Source organism: Xyrauchen texanus, chromosome 40 (assembly GCF_025860055.1).
Source record: "Xyrauchen texanus isolate HMW12.3.18 chromosome 40, RBS_HiC_50CHRs, whole genome shotgun sequence".
NCBI lineage: Eukaryota > Metazoa > Chordata > Actinopteri > Cypriniformes > Catostomidae > Xyrauchen > Xyrauchen texanus.
Genome location: NC_068315.1, coordinates 23,596,826 through 23,620,928, shown reverse-complemented (window position 1 = coordinate 23,620,928; position 24,103 = coordinate 23,596,826). Strand labels below are relative to the sequence as shown.

The window sequence follows — 24,103 nt, the reverse complement described above, 5'->3', positions numbered from 1 at the left end:
TTATACAAGAAGGACCACAAAACGGCTCTGCATTATACAGGAAGGACCACAAAACGGCTCTGCATTATGCAGAATGGACCACAAAATGGCTCCGCATTATACAGAAAGGACCACAAAACGGCTCCGCATTATACAGGAAGGACCACAAAACGGCTCCGCATTATGCAGAACGGACCACAAAACGGCTCCGCATTATGCAGAACGGACCACAAAACGGCGTTGCAATATGCAGAAAAGGAGAGCAAACACCAAACAAAATATAGGGGGAAAAACGGCATATCCATGATGTCCTGCAACCTTCAGTTTTCTGAGATGTCTAAATAGCTGTCTGGAAGAGGCCAGTTTCTGAACTGAAATTACCTCCTGAGGCCCTCCGGGTCGACAGGTGGGAAGAAAGGTCTGATTCACTTCCTGACCCACCATTTCTCGTGGGTGGCATGGGTACTGCATGGCCGAGTGAATTTATATTGGAAATGTTTATCTCGTATCCACCTGAAATTACAAATAAAGCAGGTCAGCATAGTGCCTTCAACTCATACACATTTCTTAACACATTATAGCTCATTCTCTTCTGAAGAAACATGAGGTAACTTGCAAAATGTGTTTTTTACCATCAAGGCTGCTTTGAAAAGAAATGACTATATGTTTGTGCAGTTTTCCACACACATTGCATTCTAACAGTTCAAAGCAGCTTAACTGTAATAAAAGTGCCACAGGAGGGAGCTGAAGACTTGGAAAATAAGGCCTTGTGCATACATTTAAAACACAGTCATTTGTTTTGTAAATGCATTAAGGATTCTCCATATTAATAAAGGTTGCCAAAAACAGTTTGAAAATTTGGCTGAAATATTTGAGGACAGTGGTGGCTAATAGCAAGTTACCACAGTTTTATAGTAACAGTTACATTAGTGTCTATGGTATTTTGGAAGAAACTACTGTATGATTAGCATGGTAAATACTTGCAATGGAAGACACAGACAAGCATGCCTTATTGCATTTTTATTTAGGTATGTATATTAATGTGTGTTTATCATTATACAGGTAAGCATCACTACAGGTGGTCAGTCAGATGTCTACCACAAAAAAACATTTACTAAGTCTAGATCACCACATCACCTGTTTTCATTAAAAGAGACTTCTGCATTGACTTCTATGATAAGAAAGTTGATGCAAAACGATGAAAAAAGCACTTTAACCTTTAATGGACACCATTTTGTAGCCATTCCTGATGATAATAATAATAATAATAATAACAACAATATTGTGTGTTGTTACTATTGCTGTATTATTGGTTTGCATATATTTTCTGGGTGTGCCATCATAAGGTGAATGGAATATTCTCTTATAATTGACTCACTCTCATGCCATCCCAGATATGTATGACTTTCTTTCTTCTGCAGAACACAAACAAAGATTTTTAGAAAATATCTCAGCTCTGCAGGTCCATACAATGCAAGTGAAAGATGATCTGAACTTTGAAGCTCCAAAAATCACATAAAGGCAGTGTAAAAGCAATCCAATCAGTTTTGGGTGAGAACAGACCAAAACATAATTTTTCACTATAAATCTTGGCATCAGCAGTCTCCCTGGTGATCACGATTTCAAGCTCGATTACTCTTCCTTGCCCCATCTAGCTCTCTGAGAATGCATCAAGCAGTAAGAAGTATAATAGAGTTTGAAATCATGATCATGCTTAGAGACTACAATGGTGAGATATACCTTGAAAAAAAGAGTTATATTTTGGTCTGTTCTCACCCGAAACCAATTGGACTGTTCAGAAGACATTGACTAACCCACTGGAGTCGTTTGGATTACATTTATTATGCCTTTATAAACTTTTGGGATCTTCAAAATTTAGGTCACCATTCACTTGCCTCCACATGGTCCTCCAAAGCTGAGAGATTCTTTTAAAAATCTTTTTGACATAATTTGTGTTCTGCAGAAGACAGAAAGTCATACACATTTAGGATGGAATGAGGGTGAGTAAATGATGAGAGAAATTGAATTTTTGGGTGAATTATTCCTTTAAGACCTGTAATATTATACAGTGTAATAGGTGAGAGAAGCAGTAATGGTACATGTCCTAGTTGTTCTCAGCACAGTATATGATAGTTTGTAGGGGGTTTCTCTCTGCCCTGGAATGGGTTGGGTCCCATTAGTGAAAGAAATGTAGGGTCTCTAACAGTCTGCCTGCTATGTGAATAACCCACTCATTATGTTCATATGTCTGAAAGGGAGACAAAGCAAGCGATATCAGATCCATATCACAGCACTAGAACCACCAACATCCTCATCCTCATTATTGCACTCTTTAGAGTCTAGTAGCCCAGACTTCCGAGATTTCCCCAGCACTACTTCACATTACTTTCAGAAGTTTTCATTTCTGCACAGGTGCAAGAGCAGCAGGGGCATATGCAAGAGATGGGGGCGTTGGGGCAGATTGGAGAGCTATTTGGTGTTTTGCTGCCCAAAGTAACAGCAGGATGGCTAAGAGGTTATGGTTTCATTATATGTTGCAACGCAGCTGTTCAGAGGCCAGGAACAAAGATGCACGTCTACATCAAAGTTTTCAGCTTTTGGTATGATGAAAAACTTCTATTGGTTCTGTATGTACGCATTTCAGAAGATTTAAGATCTCATTTGTATGTGCAACTGAATTGTGTGTGCGTGCGTGCATTCGTGTGTGTGTGTGTTTACATGTGTGTGTGTGCAATTTATCTTGCTATTTATGAAGAATTCATTAATAGCAAGTGTGGCACAGACTTCATATGTCATTGATTTAAACGCACAGAATATACCAAGGCAATCATGACACATTTCAAACTACACATCCGCACCCATTTATTATAGATGAAAAAAACATGCAATGGCATTTGAATGTGTGATATTAATGGTGCTATTAGTGATTTCAGACATTCTGCTGACTTCAACTGGACAGATTTAACCAGTACTTACAAAATCCCGCACTCCAAAGATAAGTCAGCAAACCTGAACATGTAAAAAGCAGAGAGCACTCTCTGATTGGCTAAAAGGGCAGTCCTCAACACTTTTGAGATGTCACTATCATCTCCACTCTCTGCTTCACCTGGAAGGCAGCAAACCACATGAGCCAGTCCAGTCAGTAGTGATACAGGGAGATTAAGCAACATCTTCTGTTCAGAGCTCCGGGTTTACACAGGAACTCGTACTCATCCCATATCACTCCATCTTCAGTGTGGTTTACACTCAGTGTGGCCTGAAACACCACCTCCGTCCCGCTCCTTAGTGATACTAAGCACAAGATGTATAAGTGAAATCACATTTGCATAATTTTCATACAGTAGCATTATGATGCATTAGTACAACGATGTGATGGTATATTCAATATTTTGAATATTGGAGGATAGAGTGACATACGGCCAACCTTTCTATTTTATTTCCATATGTGACAGGAACACTACTTTGTTTTTTTTTTAAAGACGTATTTTTAAATTACACACACTCCCATCACATTCACACACATGTGTGTGCGTTACTCCTTCCTTACGTCAGATCAAGTTTGAATTCGACTTCTTTATCTTTGCAAACTCTTTGCAGGCTTTGGATTTTCTAGACACCATTATTTCAGGATGACCAGAGCAATATTCAGATGCTATGATTGACACGCTGGTTTGTCCAATTATGAACGAGTTATTCAGTCACATGAATGTTATGATGCACATTTTTTGATCTTGTATTCCAAATAAATTTGGTAAATGTGTTTCCATGCTGGTGTATGCACATTTCTTCTTATCTATTAAAAATATATCCAACTCAAGTGAGCGTATAGGTTTTTGATGCGCAAATACTTATGTGCGATACGTGGATGGAAATCCAGTTACTGATGCACAATTGTAACCCATTTTGTCAGCCTCACAGGGTCGGAACAATATGAGGCGAGTAAATGATGAAGGAATTAAAAATATTTGCATGAACTTTTCCTTTAAAACTGAAATTAACACGTGATGAATTCTTGCTGACATGCAATTGCATTATGGGCCGTTAACATGTGTTATGCTCAGAAAACACAGACACTCAGACTTTAAAAAACACTGTTATTGCTCCAGACAAAATCATGCAACTCTGCACCACACACACACACACACACACATGGTCTGATAAAGAGTGCTGATGGAAGTGCACAGGTTCTGCCATCTTGTGGTTATTGATGAGGTTTCTAAAGCATATTTATTACTGTATGAACCACTGTGAAGTTCAGACAGAGATGGACGGGGTACCTGCCGAAGGCCCTGATGTGTTTACGATCAAAAGTGCTGTTCATCACCTGTCCGGAGCTTAGCAGGATCATCACCACCAGGACACTCAGATACACTATCATAACACCCAGAGACATAATCACCAATATATTCTCAACCAAAGAGACACTGATGGTAAAACAGGGAGAGGAAGTGAGAAAGAGATTTCAAAGGGGAAAAACTGTTCGAGGGAAAGCATGCTACATACTCGAGTCATTCAATAGCATGAAACAAAAGCATGTGAAGTTTATGTTTTCTCCAGATCTCACTTGACATGAGTTTTGTAGACACATATAAATTGCCTATGCAGGACTTTTTTGAACTAAACAAAAATTGTAACCACTATTCTAAATGGATGATTTAGATGGTATAGTGAAGGAAAATGCCCAGAATGTACAGAGCTGTAACAAAGGCAAAGGGTGACTACTTTGACAAATTTAAAATGTACACATAACAAATGTACCCCCCATAACTCACATCCTTTCTTTTGTGTTATTTCATAGTTTGGATGACTGATCTATTATTCTAAATGTAAAAAGGCAATTGTTAAGAATGAGGAGTGTCCAAACTTTAGACTGGTGTAGATTCACACCTTAGGTGTGCAGTGGACTGTGGCCTCCTCTGTCTGTATCTTCAGTAAAGTCTGTCTGATTCATCCAGAATGGCAGAACAGAAAAGCCAGAGCAGCGTCATCAAAACAGGCCAGACTGGGCACTATAGTCAACCAGTTCAGAAAACTCAGATTCCCACTTATGATCAAAACGACCTGTAAATGTAAAGAAACACACTTAAAATGAGACTTTGACTGTCCACACTGTAATTTTCTAAGTGATGAAATCTGATCTTATAGGCTACCACAGATGTGACTTAAGCTATACAAGAATAGCTGTTTTTTGTGAAAAAGAGGAGAACTTTTGTCTTTGCTTATGTCCATTATGATATCCCACCATCGTGTTGTACTCATAAGGCACATCAGACAAAATAAGCATCAGAGCATAATAAACATTACTGTAATATGTCACACTGCATCTTTATAGATGAACAAAATACTTGAAATCAAATCTGACTCTTCAGACTGAAACACATTTCAATAAATCTGTCAAATAATTGCATTGTATTTCAAACCACATATTTCTTTGCTGTTCATACAACAAACTACTTATCAAATACATCAAAAATCTTATTTTTCTTCCTGTCTGAAAAAAAAAAAGCCTAGTAGACCCCTTTCACATTTCCAAGTTTGAATGCAGAAAAAACAATAGATTGTAAAACATCTATAGAGGTACTTGGAAGACCACAGCAAATATTTTAGCGTTTCCATTTGGCCCGACAGCAAAAGAAAAAAACCCACTTTGTCAAAAACAGAGAGAGCACATACTGTAAATAGTCACATAAATGTACTTTAAATAATCTAAAAAGGCTAAAAGTAATTTGCTAGATTTACACATCTCAATTAAGGTGCAAATGTGTCATTACAGTCTTTGAGAATGGTCCATGTTCTGCTTGTAGGTTTAAATTAGTGACCCAATGATACCACTAGATGGCAACAAAGTTGTGACTGACACCATGAGAGGAACAACCTCATGAGACTTTTTTCTTAAAGCTGCACTACGTAACTTTGCACTATCTAGTGACATCTGTAATTGAAATGTAAAATTGCAAGCAATTTGCGGAAGAACACTTTACCTCAGACGTGTTTCGACACTACTGCTCTGGCGGATGAATCTCATGATTTGAGTTTACAGTATTTTAGAGCTCCTTGGAGCTTACATAGCCTTTGTGAGATCATGACTGGAAGATATCCAGAGCATGCTATTTTCTTGCAGATATTATTATGTTAAACGATTAAACATTTAAAAATGAAATATTACTTGCTTTGATGATGATAAACAACACTCTTATATATTGATTGAATGAATTGTACACTTTTCTGACACTACACTCTGTTTAGCGCTTTTAAATTGAGAACAGGGGACTCTCCTCAACCACCACCAGTTACAGTATATTTTAATATTATTATTCATATTAAGTGTTTCATGTACTATTAGTTTGTATTGTACTAAACTTATCAATTTAAGAGGTGAAACTTGTGATGTTGCTGATTCGAGTTCAGTGTAAGACTTAATTATATTTACGTTATTTAGTGTTAATGTCGTCAATTAATTCACTGACCACAACCTTTTTTGACGAAAGCTTTTTTTTTTGTTCATAAACGATAATGAAGACAAGATTAAAAACATGATGATAATTAAATGTTTGATTAAAGCAGATTAAAACTGACAAAAATGAATGAATAAGACATGACGAAATATTGACTGTTTTTAAAGGACATTTTCGTCAAAAGTCTAAAACTGGACTAAAACAAAAAAGGTAAAACTTCTGTTAACACACATGTAATGTTCGATTCATAAAAGCATGACAACCCTACCAGACAACATACTGTATCCAAGCATTAAAGCAGGCAGGGTTGGGAGGGTTACTTTCAAAATGTAATCCATTACAAATACTTATTACATAGTAAAAATGTATTCAGTAACTTAATAATATTACCTTTATAATAAAATAATGTAATCAGATTACTTTAGTTACTTTTTGATTGCCTCAAGATCGAATAATGTCAAGAGAAAAGCAATATGTTCTCGAAGAACTTTAATCATGCCTTCTGAATGGAAACGATCCATATTTGAATAATGTTATGAGTGATGTAGCTGTTATTATATACAGTATAAGAAATAAACATGACAAACAGGGACAGTGCCTCCGTATAAGTAAAACAGAATATGTTAACCAATATGCATTTTTAACCAAATCAGGTGGTCTGTTACATGAGTTTATTTTCTCATCAAGCAAACACAGTTAAAAAAACAGATGCACTGAATCTGGGTTAACATTAAACAAAATAAGACAGGATATACCTCAGATTCAAAAACACTACAACGTTGAATTCTGCCATGTATTGTAGTTAGCATGTAGACTGATTGGCACTGACCATTCATTAACTTCTGACTGCAGTAGATAGATCACAGGCTATCTTCTTATAATAATAAAATACATTTATTAAATCTTGTTTTAAAGAATAGATCGAAATAGATTTAAATCTTTTTAGTCTTGATTTATTTATTCCTACTTTCTATGAGTTTTCAAATGTTACATTTGAAATATTTCTCCCTCATCCATACTTTGAACTGTTCTTACTGATACATTTATAATAAGTATCAACATCACATAAATTGTCCATTGCACTTTTCCCTTAAGATCTTACTAACATTTTTAAGTCATTTGGTATTCATGTGTACAATCTTGTGTAACAAAGACAAAAAAAAAGAAATGCTGTCCCAAATACAGTTGTTGTTACAAAATGAACGCATTTCAGAGAACAATATTTTAGTTTAAATGAAGATGGAAATGAGAAGTTACACTCAATTTCAACAGTAGGCGTCCGGTGTACCGGAATACTGGTCATTTGTCGGGGGTCTTTTCTCCGCTTCTATTCCTGCTCCTGATGATTTTCGTATGGGTCTTACCTTTAAATGCTTCTTTAAATGATGTATCGGTCCTTGGAAAAACACTGCATCTTCACAGCTGGAAGGTATAAATTGCACTGAACTGTAATGTTGTTTCCCTTTTCTCCATTGAATAGACAAGAATGTTGGAATTTCCACAAAAATAATCATATTTCTCCAGTGGCCACTGCGATGAAACAGCACTTTTAATGGTTTGACCTTGTTTGTCTCGAGAGGACAGTGTTGATGTGAGACAGATGTTATTTGCATATGTGACAGTAAGTGACACCAGATTCACGTGAGTCATGAGAGAGAACCAGAAGACATCTCGAGCATGCATCTGGTCATATATGTATTCTGTACTAAAGCAGGCAGCGGTCTTTATCATTTTATGTCAGGAGAATCTTTTTTTGTGTGTTATAAATGACAAATTTAATCTTGCTAGTAATCCCAATTTTTACCAAATGTAACTGTAATCTGAATACATTGACTTTTAATGTAACTGTAATGGATTACAGGGGATCACGACCCGGCCCCGCCCTCCGCCCTGCCACACAGGTAAACAACTTTGCTAGACGGATAACAGATAAACATCCATTAAGACTGCAGCGATGCTGTCCTGAATTGTGTGACAGTGACTGACTGAACTGAAGAGTTTCCTCAGCCAGAACATGAGACAGTAGTCTCAAATTGATGGAACCACCACGGAGAATAGTGCATGTAGCAGGACATGGGATTAGGAACCAACTGGGTCTGAGAGACAGGGACAGAGAGAGAGGACACATCTATTCAGTATGCTGTATCTAGTGTTCTCTAAGTCAGTGGTTCACAAAATTCTATCCCTTTTTCTCCTAATTTGGAATGCCCAATTCCCACTGTTAGTAGGTCCTCATGGTGGCGTGGTTACTCACCTCAATCCGGGTGGTGGAGGAATCTCAGTTGCCTCTGCTTCTGAGACTGTCAATCCGCACATCTTATCACATAGCTTGCTGTTCATGACACCGCGGAGACTCACAGCATGTGGAGGCTCATGCTACTCTCCACAATCCACGCATAACTTACCACGTGCCCCATTGAGAGTGAGAACCCCTGGCTGGAGTCACTCAGCACACCCTGGACTCCAGGGGTGGTAGTCAGCGTCAATACTCACTGAGCTACCAGGCCCCCGAAACAAACTAATTTATACATTTCATTTTTTTAGACATCTTTGTTTTTGTACAATAAACAATTTTGGAACTATGTTGGAGCACCACTTGATATCCAATGAAAAATCTGGGTCCTGAAACTGACTTTTTTTATAAACAAAAGGAAGCTCATGTGATGCCAATCTCCTCTGCCAAAAAAATCCCCTAAAAGAATTATTTAATCGATTTACACAGGACTGCAAAGCGCATTTACAGCATTTCAACAGAGTAAAATAATAACTTCTGAATGCTGCTTTAAAAAACCCAGGAGATATTTTGCTCAAAACCTTGGTTTATTTTAAAGGTTCTATGAGTGTTGCTTAAAAAAAGCCCCTGAGCATTTAGTTAAAAAAAAAAAAAAAAACAATCTTGGTTGATTTGAAAGGCTTTAGAGCCAATTTTGTGCTCAGTTGTGGCAGTAAATGAGGCATAGAAAAGTAAATGGAACTTGCATCTGACGAATGGCATATGACACTAATCATAGGTTCTCCACACCCAGGTAGCAGAACTTAGCTCTAATAGCCAGACTGAGGTGTGTGTGTGTGTGTGTGTGTGTGTGTGTGTGTGTGTGTGTGTGTGTGTGTGTGTGTGTGTGTGTGTGTGTGTGTGTGTGTGTGTGTGTGTGTGTTAGAGGCAGCTTTGCCCTAAGGTCAAGGCAGATGTGTTTGCATAGTTTAACCTTGGTAATACCAATATGCATGAACTTTAGAAGTGATACCTATAACCAGGAATTAGAAAATATGGTGCATTGATCTTGTCATGGATGGAAACAAAATAAAAAATAAATTCTGACTTCATACAATATCTTACAATTGTCACTATACAGTATTTCTCGCAATGGTGGCTTTTTCAATTACAACCCCAATTCCAAAAATTTTTAGACAGTATGAAAAATGCTAATAAAACAAAAATGAGTTGTACATTTTATTCATCCTTTGCTATATTGAGAGCACTACAACTACACATTATATGATGTTTTACCTTGTGAATTTCAATGTTTTGTTTTTATAAATGTACAGTCATTTCAAATCAGATGATTGCAACACACTCCAAAAAAGTTGAAAGTGAAACAGGAGATGTTAAACTGGTCAGGCAATTGTGCCAGAGTACTGTATGCTGTATAAGGAGCCTCCAAAAACAGCCTAGTCCTTCAAGTGCAGACTTGTCAGTTTTCCAACAGATGTTTAAGCAAATAATCCAGCACTTTGAGATCAATGTTCCCCAAAGACAAATTGGAAGGATTTTGGGCATTTCACCCTCTACAATGCACAATATAGTTAAAAGATTCAAGGAATCTGGTCAAATCTTGGTGCGTAAAGGGCAAGATGAAAACCATTTCTGAATGCGCGTGATCTCTGATCCTTCAGACATCATTGTCTTAACAAACGGCATTCATCTGTAACAGATTTCATGAAAATGGGCTTGGGATAACTTTAGTAAACCTTTGTTAGTCAACACCACTCGCTGCTGCATCCACAGATGCAAGTTAAGACTTTACTAATGCAAAGCAGATGCCCTACATCAACACTGTCTTGAAGCGCTGCTGAATCCTCCTGACTCGGTCTCATCTTAGATGTAAAGTAGAAAAATGGAACTGTGTTTTTTGGTCTGATGAGTCCACATTTCATATAGTTTTTGAAAAACACATCCGTCACATTCTCCATGCCAAAGAAGAAAAGAACCATCTAAGCTGTTATCAGCATCAGGTCCAAAAGCCAGTGTCTGTATGGGCCAGGGGTGCCAGGGGCCCATGGCATGGGTAACTAGCACATCTGTGAGGGCACCATTAATGCAGACAGATATGTACACATTTTAGAAAAGAATATACTGCCATCCAGCACCGTCTTTTCCAGGAACATCCTGCATAATGGATGAATGAGGGAAAATTCCACTTTTTAAACTTTGCAAACTTGTGTCTTTAGTGCCTTAATCCTTAAGTGTTATTAGAAGAGATGGTGATGTTTTACAATGGTAAACACTCGACTATCCCAGCCTTTTGGGAGTGTGTTGCAATCATCTGATTTGAAATTACTGTACATAAAAAAACAAAAATAATAATAAAAGGTAAATCATATATTGTGTAGTTGTAATGTTTTTAATATAGCAAAGGGTGAATATAATTTACAACTCACTCATTTTTGTTTTATTAGCATTTTTCATTCTGCCTCAACTTTTTCGGAATTGGGGTTGTATGAAAATTTGCAACTGCAAGGTACAGTATAAACTCACAATTGCGATTATTTCTTAATATATAACAACTTATTGAAATTTCTTTATTTCTTGTTATTTTGACTTTAAATCTCACGATTGCAACTTCTTTTCTTGTAATAATGAGAAATAAAGTCGCAGTTGCGAGAGAAAAGAAGTAAAAATTACCTTTTTTTATCTCTATTTTATTGCAGAAAATATTTGAAAATGGGAACAAACAATTCTTTCAAAATGAAAACTCTTTTAAATGCTGGTAACCAGTAACATTAATTTTCCTGTTGCCCGAATACTTTCAGTGCTTGCATGATCTTATGAGGGGAAAAATGTACTTTTCCTGTGCTGACTGCAGTGATAGTGCTAGATCCTATAACAAGAAGGCTATGCTACAGTATGTGTTTTTAAAATATCAGTCATCTTTATTCTTGCAATTTTGGCAAATTAGATATGTTAAAAGATGTGTTTGTGCGTTCAGTAAAAAAATACATAAAAAAGGTACAATACACATACAATATTTAGGTTACAATTGAATCTGTTTTTGAATAAATTCAGCAGAAATCGATTTGATGTTACTTTTATTTCATTTAAAAGCTTATAAGCACAGTGTACTCTCTCTCTCTCTCTCTCTCTCTCTCTCTCTCTCTCTCTCTCTCTCTCTCTCTCTCTCTCTCTCTCTCTTTAATGTTCTTTTATTTCGTCCTAATCGGTTACCATTTGGAGAGGAGGCTGCAGAACACAGAACAACATTTAAACACATTTTGCTTCTAACCCCCACCTACAGTAACTAATGGCACAGACTAATCTGTCGTATCTAAAAGTGCAAAAATGTTAATGGAATCCTAAATATAGTCTGTTTATTTCATTTAAACCATTAATATCATGGAATTGCTCTCTATGTACTGTTTACATTCTTCAGTGTGATAATTAAGATAAATGTGAAGTCTCACCACAGAGGTGAAGTATTTATGTAGACAAGCAATACCCAGGAAAGCAAACAGAGACTTCTGTACCGTCTTTCAGGCCTGCGTGTGCACACACGCTCTCAATTTCACCTTTTCCTTCCCTTGTGCCCTCCATAGCCCGTGCCTTGGAGGAAAACTACCTTAAATAACCAAACTAAAACCATGTCTGTTGCCTGAATTGAATAAACATGAAAACAGTGGCCCTCTCACCCACTAGCTACCCTTTCCCAGCATGCTTTGCGGAGCATTTGAGTTGGTTGAATGGAAGCAGTGTGGCAGGCGGGGTGGGTGGTGCAGTGACTGGCGCCTGTGGTGGCTTCTGTCACATAGAGTGTTAAAGTCATGGGAGAGGGTAAAAGTAATTTGTGACTCTCGGGATTGGTACCCAGATTGGTACCCAGATCTAGGACAGGGAAGAAAGGAAACGAGATCCCCTCTTCTCAGGTTTTTGGTGGTCGCTACATCCATTAGTATTAGCAGTGCATTTGCTTAGTCAGCAATGTGTCATAATGGCAACAAAATTGTCAAATTGGCTATGACTTTACACAGAAAAAGCAAGTGATTTTATTACACTAAAATCATGTTAACTTGCATATTGTTTATGTCTTTTGTTATTACTTTTGAAACAATTTATCCCATTCACTTCTATTGTAAGTGCCTCACTGTAACCCATATTTTTTCTTTTTTAAAAGAAAAAGAGGAACGATTCTAAAAAGTGTTTTGTGGTAATCAACATTTTTAGGACAAATTCTGTCGATTGAGCTTAACTTGCTTAATCGACATGCATTATTTAATGCGGAATATTCCTTTAATCAGATTACAGTTACTTTTAATGGAATAGATTACACTAACATGTCATTTTTTATTACTTTACAAATCGTTAATGGCAATAACTAGTGCTTACTTTACAGATTTTGCTCCTCAATTTTAAAAGAGCATTCTGAGCCAGAGCCTAAAACACACGTGAAAGACCAGAGATCCAAATCCAAACGTAATCACATTAGATTACCAAAAATTGTAATCTAAAATATCTACTGACTACAACAACAGCAAGTGCAATTTGTAATCTGTAACAGATTATACTCAACACTGCTCGACGTGATGCATTTTAATGTTTCGAATTTTTGAATGAAAACTACATCAGAAGGAAAGATTATCAAAACATTATCACACAAATCTATTTTATACCTTCAGAAGACTTGGAATATAGCACACAAACTGTGTGGACTACATTTAAGGTACTTTTATGGTGTTTAATATGCCTTGTGGAGTTAGTATCCACCTTTTTTATGGAAAAGTGAGGCCAAGGCATTTTGTGGTATCATACATTACGTTTGGAAGAAGTGAGCAAATTATGTGAGCAGGTACAGCTCTTAGCTTTTAAAAAAAAAGGAAAGAGGGTTTAAAGGTAAAAGTAAGAGCCAGTGACTGGAGATTTACTGAGATCATATTCTAGCTTCACCAATGTGCCAAAGGGCAATGTACTTCAGCTGAATGGTTCCTGGAAGGACAGCCACTGTGACTGGTCTACTATAAGCTTCTTTAAACAACAGTGACTGCTACATGGCAATTCATTTAAACATTGTCTATATTACTGTTCCACTTCCAAGATATCTGTTGGATTGTGCATTAACAATTTGAGCAAATAACACATAAACAACCAAGTCCTATACCTGTTTAAGCTCCAGTAAGAACAAAAAAATTGAGCCCTGCACAGCTACAAAATAATGAAGTGGGGACTCCCTTATGGGATCAATGCAATATCATTCGTCACCACTTCCTGTTAGCTTGCCAAAGTGAAAAACAGAAGTGGGATGAAAAAAGGGGGCTCTGCCCAGACACTGTAATATAGCATTTACAAAATTACAGACAAGAGCCACAGGTCCTAGGCCAGGATAGGGGTCTGGTTGAGCAATTAAGGTAAGAGAAGAAAGACCATAGAAAGAATGGGTAAGCAAGCTTCTATTGCTAGTACAAAGATGTGATCAAAACAGATACAATATACAGATGCAACAGTTGTGCATACAATCAGGCTACTGGCCCACAGGAGTTCATTTGAAAAGTTATGATTGAAAAAACAGATCTGTTCTAATTAGGGAACAGCGGGCTTTCGTACGGACATAAATCCTGAAGCTTATTACAATGTACACTTCTTGCCCTAAAACAGGAGTGCAAATTAGTTCCATACACTCTTAATGCAACACAACTGTTAAATTCCTGTGTGTGTTTGATACATTAGTATTGAAGGGCTCGTTAGTTTTTAAGCCAAGACACCACCACAAAATGCGGTACATTTGAATGCGGACCTGAAGGCCACACAAATGCCTTGAAACAATATGAGACACTCCATTGGGATTATTTTGATTTTATTATTCTGCAATATGATAAAAAAAAAAATTACGTGAAATATCAACACTCTAATTAAACAGGATATGTAAATATTACAACCTAGGAAGTTTGGTCATACTTTGCTGGACAAATTATTAACAGTAACATTATTGTTAGTAGCATATTGAATTATAGAACTGTGTTATTCAATTTCAGTACATTTATATTGTAATCAATTTCACTTGAAACAAATTTTCATAAATTTAAATTAAAACTTAAATACTGAATCAAGGAAACCCAACAAACTTTAACAAGTCAAAACTACTCAAATGAAACTCTTTTAGCTAGAGCAGCTTAGTCACTTTGATAAGGATAGCACAGCAATTGCTCAATGGATCAATATATAGAATACACAAAATGTGTTGGTCCTCAACCGAAGCTCAAGCTTCACTCTTCACCATGATGGTAACGAATAACCAAAATTACAACACAACAGAAACTCTTCTAAATCTCAAAACAACAACATATTAAACACTAATAAGTAGAGGTCTGCATTTTCTCGGAACTCCCGCAATAGCTGCCATGCGGGATTCAGTTTCAGAGTTAAAGGTGGGAGTGGACAGTACTTCCATGAGATGTGGACAGAAGCGGGCAGCCAGAGAATAGCCTGAATATATATATATATATATATATATATATATATATATATATATATATATATATATATTGTTAAGGTAAGAGAATTAATATATATAAACTAATGAATGCAAAAAACTAAAATTATTATTATTGAACTTATATTTCTTTTATAACAATTAACAGGCACAGCATAGCGTGAAATCACTGTCATCAAATGATGTGAAACTCGGACTGGAAAAGGGTCCATTTAAGTGTTAAGAAATCAAACTCAGGCAAGTCAAATTGGCATCATGTCACGCGTCATCTGATAATAGTAATAACTGAAAAAATGTAATTTTCTTTGTGTAAACGATGTCTATTTGTATGACTATTTGTATGCAAGGTTTGGGGAACGGAAGTGGTCGGGGAAGAAAATCACAGTGGGCAGAGAGTGGTTGAACATGGAGTCAAATTCAGCAGGAGCATTCAGGAGCAAGACAGAACACTTAATTTTGACGTTTACTCTACCTGTCAAGTCCCATGCAAAACATGGTGGGAACTAGAAATCCCTTGCTCAGTTTCACTAAACCAAACAAAACATATTCATGTTGTCCCAACACAAATGGATTAAGTAAAGCTAAAAATACTTTTTTTAGTTGAATAAACTTATTTTAAGTTCCCTTGGTTACATACATTTTTTGAGTAACATGAACATGGGAGGATTAAGTAAAACTGACAACAGTGAGTTTTTTTTTGTTTGTTTGTTTTTTGAGTGAAGGCAATCAAGTTCAACCCTGAAGCCTTGATTTTAGCAGAAAACTGAAGGAAAACCTTTCAGTTTCTGTGTGTAATTTCCAATAGCGCGCACATGTTAAGTTTGTACATTTGTACAAATCATTTCATCTCTAAAGAACTAATTTGAGACCAAAATGACCAATAAAATGACTAAAACAGCAATTGCGATTGTGGTGGCCAAAGGGGTGGTCAGGCTTCGGTCACCCCCTAGCTCCACCACTATTATAAACCGATCCAAAATCATGCATTAATAGGGATGTGCATGGTATTCAAAATCCAGTATCACTATTTGGTTATTCTGCACACATTTGGAGGTCTTCAACCCGATCTGGGTCCGACGGTACCCAATAAACCTACAGGTTTTGGGCCAAGTTCGGGTCAGTTTTTCAAGTGTGTCGAGTCCATGTAAACGCACTGGACAGACGTCTTTGATCGTTGTGCCACAACTCACTGTACGCGTCTCGAGACACCTGTGTTCTGTTTCACCATTTGTTACACTGCATAAAGCTTTTTCAGTGCTGGTGTCACAAATCGATATTCTGTTGAAGTTCAGGTTGCAAAGAGGCCTTAATGTGACACATGATTCCAGATTGTTTATCACCTGGCAAAGTTTCAGCGCTTGATAAACAGTGAGATAATGTTTTGCCCATTTTGCTCTGGTGTGCAGCTTCCGCTTCCTCCTTCCAAAGAGAAAACTAGAGACTTTTCGCAGTGGTGCCAAAACCTGGGATTATAAGGAAGAAAACGCCACGCCGAGTCCTTGCTGCTGGCTAAAGTAATCAAGTCCTTCACCTGCATCCACCAAGTCCAACATCAGGCTCTGTTTGAGCTATGCGTGGTACAGGACTAACTGTTCCAGGCACTGTTCCAGGCTCAGGCAGAGGACTGGCAGGTGCTACGGAGCTTCGTACATCAGGAGGGGTCTTCAGCCACGACCCTGGACCCCAGATGGCCATGCCTCACATCAAGCTGACCAAAATGGGACAGCAGGATGACCGAGGGAGTTGCCAAGCACCCAGTGGGCGGTCCGCCAACTGCTGCTGTTGTCCGGGGAACCCTAACTCGCAGCTCAACAACTTCCTGCGCCAACCTCCTGGTGTACGAGGACTATGAGGAAGACCATCCTGCAATGGGTCGCCACAACCCAGAACAACATCGGCAACACTTCCACTCACGGATGCTTGGCGAGCACGGGCGCTTGTTCGTATTCATCCACCAGCTCCGTGACACCTGCCGAAGGTGCTGCTGGCTGAAGAACATAGCGCCAAGAAAGTGCTCGAACATGTAATGTAGTTCAATGGAAAGGAGGAGGCGAGAACCAGCTTGGAAATATAAATTATATTTTAATTATAAACTGAAACAAAAGACACAAACACACACATGACAGACATGTCCGTAAACGATCTCTCTGTCCCGCACCACTGCCCGCAATCTGCCTTTATCCCTCTCGGAGGCTTAATAAGCCTGATAAGGGACCGGGTGTGTATAATCACGACACAGCCCCGCCCTCCGCCCTGCCACAAGGTGGTACTGGAACAGTTCATCGCCTGGCTACTGAAAGGAATGGCAGAGTGGGTCCAGTGCCACCGCCCGGCATCTCTGGATGAGGTGGTGCAGCTGGCTGAGGAGCATATGCGGGGCCGGCGAGCCCTTTTCTTCTCTCTCCCTCACGCTCTCTGCAAACGTTGCTCAGCCACGCCCCCATCACCACACAGTCCTAAAGAAATAGTGTTCTTTAGAGAACTGCCATTGTTTTTAGAGCTAAACAATGCAAGTTCTTGTGTGAACGAGCTTCTCTGATAGTACTCATGAACACGCAACAGACATCAAGATTTTCTTTGAAAATTTACTTAAATTTCCAGTTGTTTCACAAATCGAATGTCTTCTTAAGACTTGGTATTTGGCCCACAAGTTACATGGACTACTTTTATTATACTTTTGGATCCTTTTTTAAGCTTTAAAGTGACTCTCTAACTGACATTGTACTGAAAAAAACAGGCCACAACATTCATTAAAAGTATTTCTTTTGTGTTCTGCAAAAGAAAGAGAATCATATTTGGAACAACATTTCAAATTTTAAAGAACATTTTTATTTCTAGGTGAACTATTCCTCTGCTACACCTCATTGTCAAAACAAATCATACTTAAGTGTACCTCTCGAAATGCAAGTTCACAAACTGTAAACACTGCTACGTCTAAAAAACCTGTATCATTGTCCATACACATGCTTCATGTTTGTTTAGCAGTATATAAACAGAACAGATTGCCATTCATTTACTTTCATGTAGACTACATATTCATGTACGTTAATTAAATTGCACCCTTTTGCAGATTAATAATGAAATATTGCCTTTATGACTTTATTGGAAATGTGTCACACTGTACAGTACACATGGATGTACCACAACACACAAACACATCATGCACAAGCGCTACTGATGAAAAGCCAGGAAATATTGATCAATTCCAAATTTTCTATTTCAACTGTAGTTTTTCCCAGTCAATGGGTGAATTAACATGTTTGAATAATAGAGGTCAATTAATGGAATAATACACATAACAAGAGGGGTTTTACTGCTTTTACTGATCTTCAAAACACATGCACACACAGTTTGGTCTCCATTGATTCACAAACTCCATCACAGCTCTGTTCTGCTGCCATACAGTTTTTTCTGAGTTTTTTTCGGTTGGGAAAGGGACAGAGCAAGAAAGTCATTTTCAAACCATTGCAATGATTCCATTAAGAATATCTGGAAATTTTAATTACATTTTAAATTGTTTTCAGTTCGTTTTTCCATGGAGAGGGGTGTAGTAAATAGAGTGCCAAATCATCTTCCAAAACCTCCGCCTTTGCCTTCAGTGTAATCAACCTTGAGAGGCTAACGAAGCTTAATGGAAGCCAAACAAAAAGTGAATTTTTCAAAATGAATTATGAAACCACTTGTTAGAATCACAAGTCTTCCAAATGCTATGTACAGCTGCTCAAGTGGATATTACAGCTACATCTAAGAAACTGACGTGGGTGGTATAGCCTAGTAGTGGATAATGATCATGGCAGGTAACCAAATAGATTGCAGGTTTGAATCCTTGAGCAAGGCACTTAACCCCAAGGTTTCTCCAGGAGGAATTTCCCTGAAATAAGTTATATGATAGGTGTGGGTGAGAAACAGATGAATATTTAAGTCCTTTTTTAATATCTCCACTTTCAATTAGCACTCTTCTCTCCTAAGAGTTCTTCTTCTTTTTTTGGGGTATTTTCATTCTTCTTGCATATCACCACCTACTGGGCAGAGAGGAAAATTTATAGTAAATAGGACCTAAATAATTATCTGTTTTTCACCCACACCTATCATATCATCTCTGAAGACATGGATTAAAACCACTGGAGTCGTATTGATTACTTTTATGCTGTCTTTATGTGATTTTGGACCTTTGGGGGGTGGGGGTGCGTACGGGTTAAGTCTCCTGTGTGTTTGTGTCGTCGGACATGTAGGTGGGTGGCGGGGGTTGGATCAATTGCATGTGTGGTGGCCAATGGGGTGGCCAGGGTTCGGTCCATAGTGGCCACAGCCACCCCCTTGCTCTACCACTGCCTGCTTTACAAGTTGACTGGCAGTGTCATCATGTGTACACAGTCTAAGGTGTGATTAGAAAGAATTGTGAAAAAAAATATATTAACAGTTAAAACATGTTATCATTTGGAACAATAGTGATTACATGCCACTGCCAGGCGTTCGCTATTAACTTGCGTGAAGTAAATTTGTATTTAAAATCATTGCATAATGCACACATACATTGACAATGGGTTGTATCATATGCTCTAAATTGGAACTATACTGATTGTATCTTATTGCATTTACATTTGATCAAAATATGCTACTTTTTAAACGTGACAGAATTTAAATGTTCAAAAACTCAATATAATGCAAGCCATGACACATATCTCGTCATAAAATCATGCCGATATGGGTCAGGAGCTTCAGTTAATGTTCACATCAACCATCAGAATGGGGAAAAATGTGATCTCATTGATTTCAACAGTCGCATGATTGTTGGTGCTCATCTCCTGGGATTTTTATGCAAAACAGTCTCTAGAATTTACTTCCGAATGGTGCCAAAACAAAAAACATCTAGTGAGGGGCAGCTGGGTGGACGAAAATGCCTTGTTGATGAGAGAGGTCAACAAAGAATGGCCAGACTGGTTAGAACTGACAAAGTCTACGGTAACTCCGATAACCAACCAAAAAGTGTTTACAAGTTGCCATGTAAAATCCCAGGCCGATTTCTCTTCACAGTCCAGCCCTGAAATCATGGAAATGCTAAGATCGGTCTGCTGATTACTGCATGGCACTGGGAGGTAAGGACAGAAGACTTCCTCCATTAAGTGGTTAGTTTAATCCACTTATGGACCGCAAGCCATTGATAAGCCCAAGTCAGCTGAACATTCAGACAAGGACAAAAGAAAGGAAATCCCCAAAGGAATAAGACCTTAATTAACCTTGAACCAGTGTGAGGTAGGTACTGTATACACCCACTGACCCCGATTAAAGAGGCAATTCAACTTTCGGAAATATCATAGGGTGACTGCATACGATTATATGCTGCTTACTACATAAGATTTACTGTATAGTATCTATAATGTTAATGGGTACGTATAATGAAAAACAGGATTTCCCTTTATAAATAAAAGAGTTTGAAGTACTGCGTAAACAAACTCTAATGTTCACAACACAAAGCAGTTTTGCCAAACATGTTAGCCAATTATAATAGGTAATTTACATACAGAAGTCTTAAAGGTACAGTAGCAAAACAACTGTTACGAATGAGGCAGTGAGGAGAGAGGATCTAAATGCAGGTTTCTTTATTTGGCAAAATCAAAACAAACACAAAGGAAAAACCCTCGATGGGGAAACAAACATAAACTAAGAACTCGGGCAGGGAAACACAGATCAGGCTTGACAACATTCAACGAACGACAAGGAGTGAACAAAAAGCAGGGCTTAAATAACCAGGGAGTGATGACTGAATTAGACACAGGTGAGAACAATGAACAAAATGGCAGTGGTGATGGCAGGTGGATTCTGGGAAGTGTAGTACATTTAACAATGACAAGTGAAACCTAGGGCAGACAACAAGGGAATCGTGACAACAACCTGTTAAATTCTAAGATTCAAACAACGAGTGGAAAGTGACCATTTAAAATCGAATGGATAAAATGCACACACACACACACACACACACCTTATAATTGTAGTCCATACAGGTGAGTTCCCTCTAATACTAGTCTCCTCTGATCTTGATCAAACCCTGATGAGATAAATACAGTCAGTCCACTTCTAACAAAATAGCATCTCTAGACAGTGCATCTACAGTTTCTTTATTTCTAGCTCATGGGATGTTCATATACAGCATTTCCTCTAGGATTTTTTCAGCAGTGGTGCTGTGTGCACGTTCATGAGCCCACAACAGCAGACCCGTATTCGCACAGTCGGTGGAGGAATAGCTTAAAATGACCTTAAGAATCATTATAAATGGGTTATTCATGTTCTCCTTGTCCTGTTTGTGTTTATATACAGGGAGCTTTTGACACATTAAGAGCTCTGGAAGCCCAGATAGCTATAGTAATAATTGTAAAATAAAGAAATGCTACATAGAAAATTGCTTGCATTTTTAATTGGTTGATTGTCAAACATTACACAGAACAAAACAAAATATAAATGCACAGAGTCAACTATTACCCCCTTAACCCCCATTAATTCCATATCCCCTCCCAATCCCCAACCCCCAACAAAATTTCCTGTGGTTGAAGCCTGAGTCTAAACATATAAACATGAAGAGAAAAAAAAGGGTTTCTCTCCACATGGCCCTCATGAAAGCCTTCCAGAAAGGTCATGTATTTGTCCCATTTCTTACCATATGCATCTAATCTGCCAAGCTGTTTGTATGACATCTTTTCGAATGCCCCACCAACCTGCCCAATTCTGTGAATCATTCTTGAAATGAGGGAGGGCCAATTGACTTCCATCCTCTAAGTATTATTTGTCTGTCAATCATTACACTAGTTTTGACCCAGCTTTTTGTATATGTCACCTACTTTAATAACCGCCCATCACCCAATATACATAGTCTGGGACAGGATGAAACGTTATTATATAAGACCTTGAAATCCCAAATTGCTGTGATATATTTTCAAATTATCTCAAAGACTCGTTATAAAAGTCACGAAGTGTAGCAACACCCCACTCCATCCTTTCTTTCCAGCAAAAGGGAGACTTGTTCAAACATAATTTGGGGTTTAGCCATATGTTTGAGGAAACATTTAGGTAAGTATCAGAACTGAACAGACAGGAAACCTTTTCCCATACTGAATATGTGAAATAATGGGATACATTTTTACTGCTATGGGCAATTTAAAATAAATACTTTGCAATGTTGAAATTGGGGCAAGGACCGCTTGTTCAATGTTGTACCAGGTAGGGGCTCTCTCAGATGGAAGAGACCAATGGCCCAAGTGTTTAAGATTAAAAGCATAATAATAAGACAACATTTTTGGGAGGCCTAAACCTCCTTTTTCAACTGGTCTATGTAACTGTGAAGAGGAGGAGAGCATGGCCAGGCCGTGAGGATGCACTCCTGGTGCTGAGTAGCTCAATCAGCGGGAGAGTCAGGGATGCCAGAGAGAGAGAGAGAGAGACATACACACATGGAGCTGTGTGTGTCATCGAAGTGTGTTATTAAGTACCAGTTCAGTCTGATGTTGTGATATAATTAAAGACTTGTTGAATGTTGATCTGGTTCCCACCTCCTCTTTTCCTGAACTGTTACACTGGTGCCAAAACCAGGGACTGGAGGAGACCTCGCTGCTGAAGGGGGATCGTGACACAGAGGTGGTGTGATGCGGTGGTGCTGTTGTCTGCCAGGGGGTGGGGGAGCTCTTTGCCATCCGCCAGGAAGTGGAGAAGCATCTGCTGATCGCTAGAGGGTGGAGAAGCCACTACCGTCCACCGGGGAGTGGAAGCTCACCGCTGTACACTAGGAGGCGAGGTCCAGTGCCATCGCCCAGCGTGGCGGAGGACCACTGCCCAGCTTGCCGAGGACCGAATGACGGAGTGGTCGGGAACCTGAGTTTTGTTTCTTTTCGCTCTCTCTCTCCCTCTCTCTCTTTATCTCTCCTGCCCTTTTTTCCTCTCCCCTCCCCTCATCCTACCGAGGTACCCAGAATGCGGATAGAACCAGCCAGCGAGGACATATCCGAAGGGGCACTCCTCTCCTCCAGGGGGTAAGTCAGTCTGGAGCTTTCCTCGGCCTGAATCGGGCAGAATTATTTTTTATAACATTGACCTTCCCAGCCATAGACTAAAGTAGTGAAGTCCACCTATCAATATCACACAAGATCTTTTTCATTAATGGGTCAAAAGGAACACAGTAAATCTCTCAAATTTGCTGGAAATAAAATGCCTGAATAGCAATTGCCTTGCTTGGGCCATATGAATGCACCAGGTTGGAATGCTGTGGTAGGTCAGTATGCTGTCAGAGCAAGAGCTTCCAATTTAGACCAATTCACCCAGTATCCTGAACATTTTGAAAAAAAAAATTGAATTCTGTGGAGGCTATGTAAATAATATAATAATAATATGTCATCTGCGTAGAGTTCAAATGTATGCACCACACCTTCTGCTACAATACCAGGAAAATCATCCTCTTTTCTTATTTCGGATATTTTGGATGTTTATATAGTAACTTAATCCATCCAATAAAAGTGTCCAAAATCTTACAAATATTGTTCCATTCCACCCTATCAAATGCCTTCTCTGTGTCAAGTGAGATGGCAGCAATCGGGGTCTGATCATTCGCTACTGACCACATAATATTTATAAAATGACTAATATTATCAGAATAAACCCCACTTGATCTATATGTATAAGAAATGTAATTACTTTGCTTAATCAATTAGCCAAAATTTTAGACAATCATTTTACATCTAACTGGAACAGGGAAATTGGATGATAATTTCTTTATCATTTTTAAGGATTATACTGATAATGGCTTGCGTCATGGTTGGCGGTAGTTCACCTTTCTTTATTGACTGTGTAAACTTCTAACAAAGTGGTGCCAGTTCTGTGACATAAGATCTACAAAATTCTGCAGCAAAATCATCTGGCTCCAGTGCCTTACCTGTTATCAAGGCTTTAATTACCACAACAAGCTCCTCCAAAGTAATATCTGAATCAGGA

At 38.4% G+C, this 24,103-nt stretch overlaps 1 pseudogene; it reads right to left on the bottom strand.

The window, feature by feature from the left end:
• Positions 1-356: 356 nt before the first annotated feature.
• Positions 357-24,103, bottom strand: part of LOC127633325 (lipase maturation factor 1-like) — a 44,898-nt pseudogene continuing 21,151 nt past the window's right edge.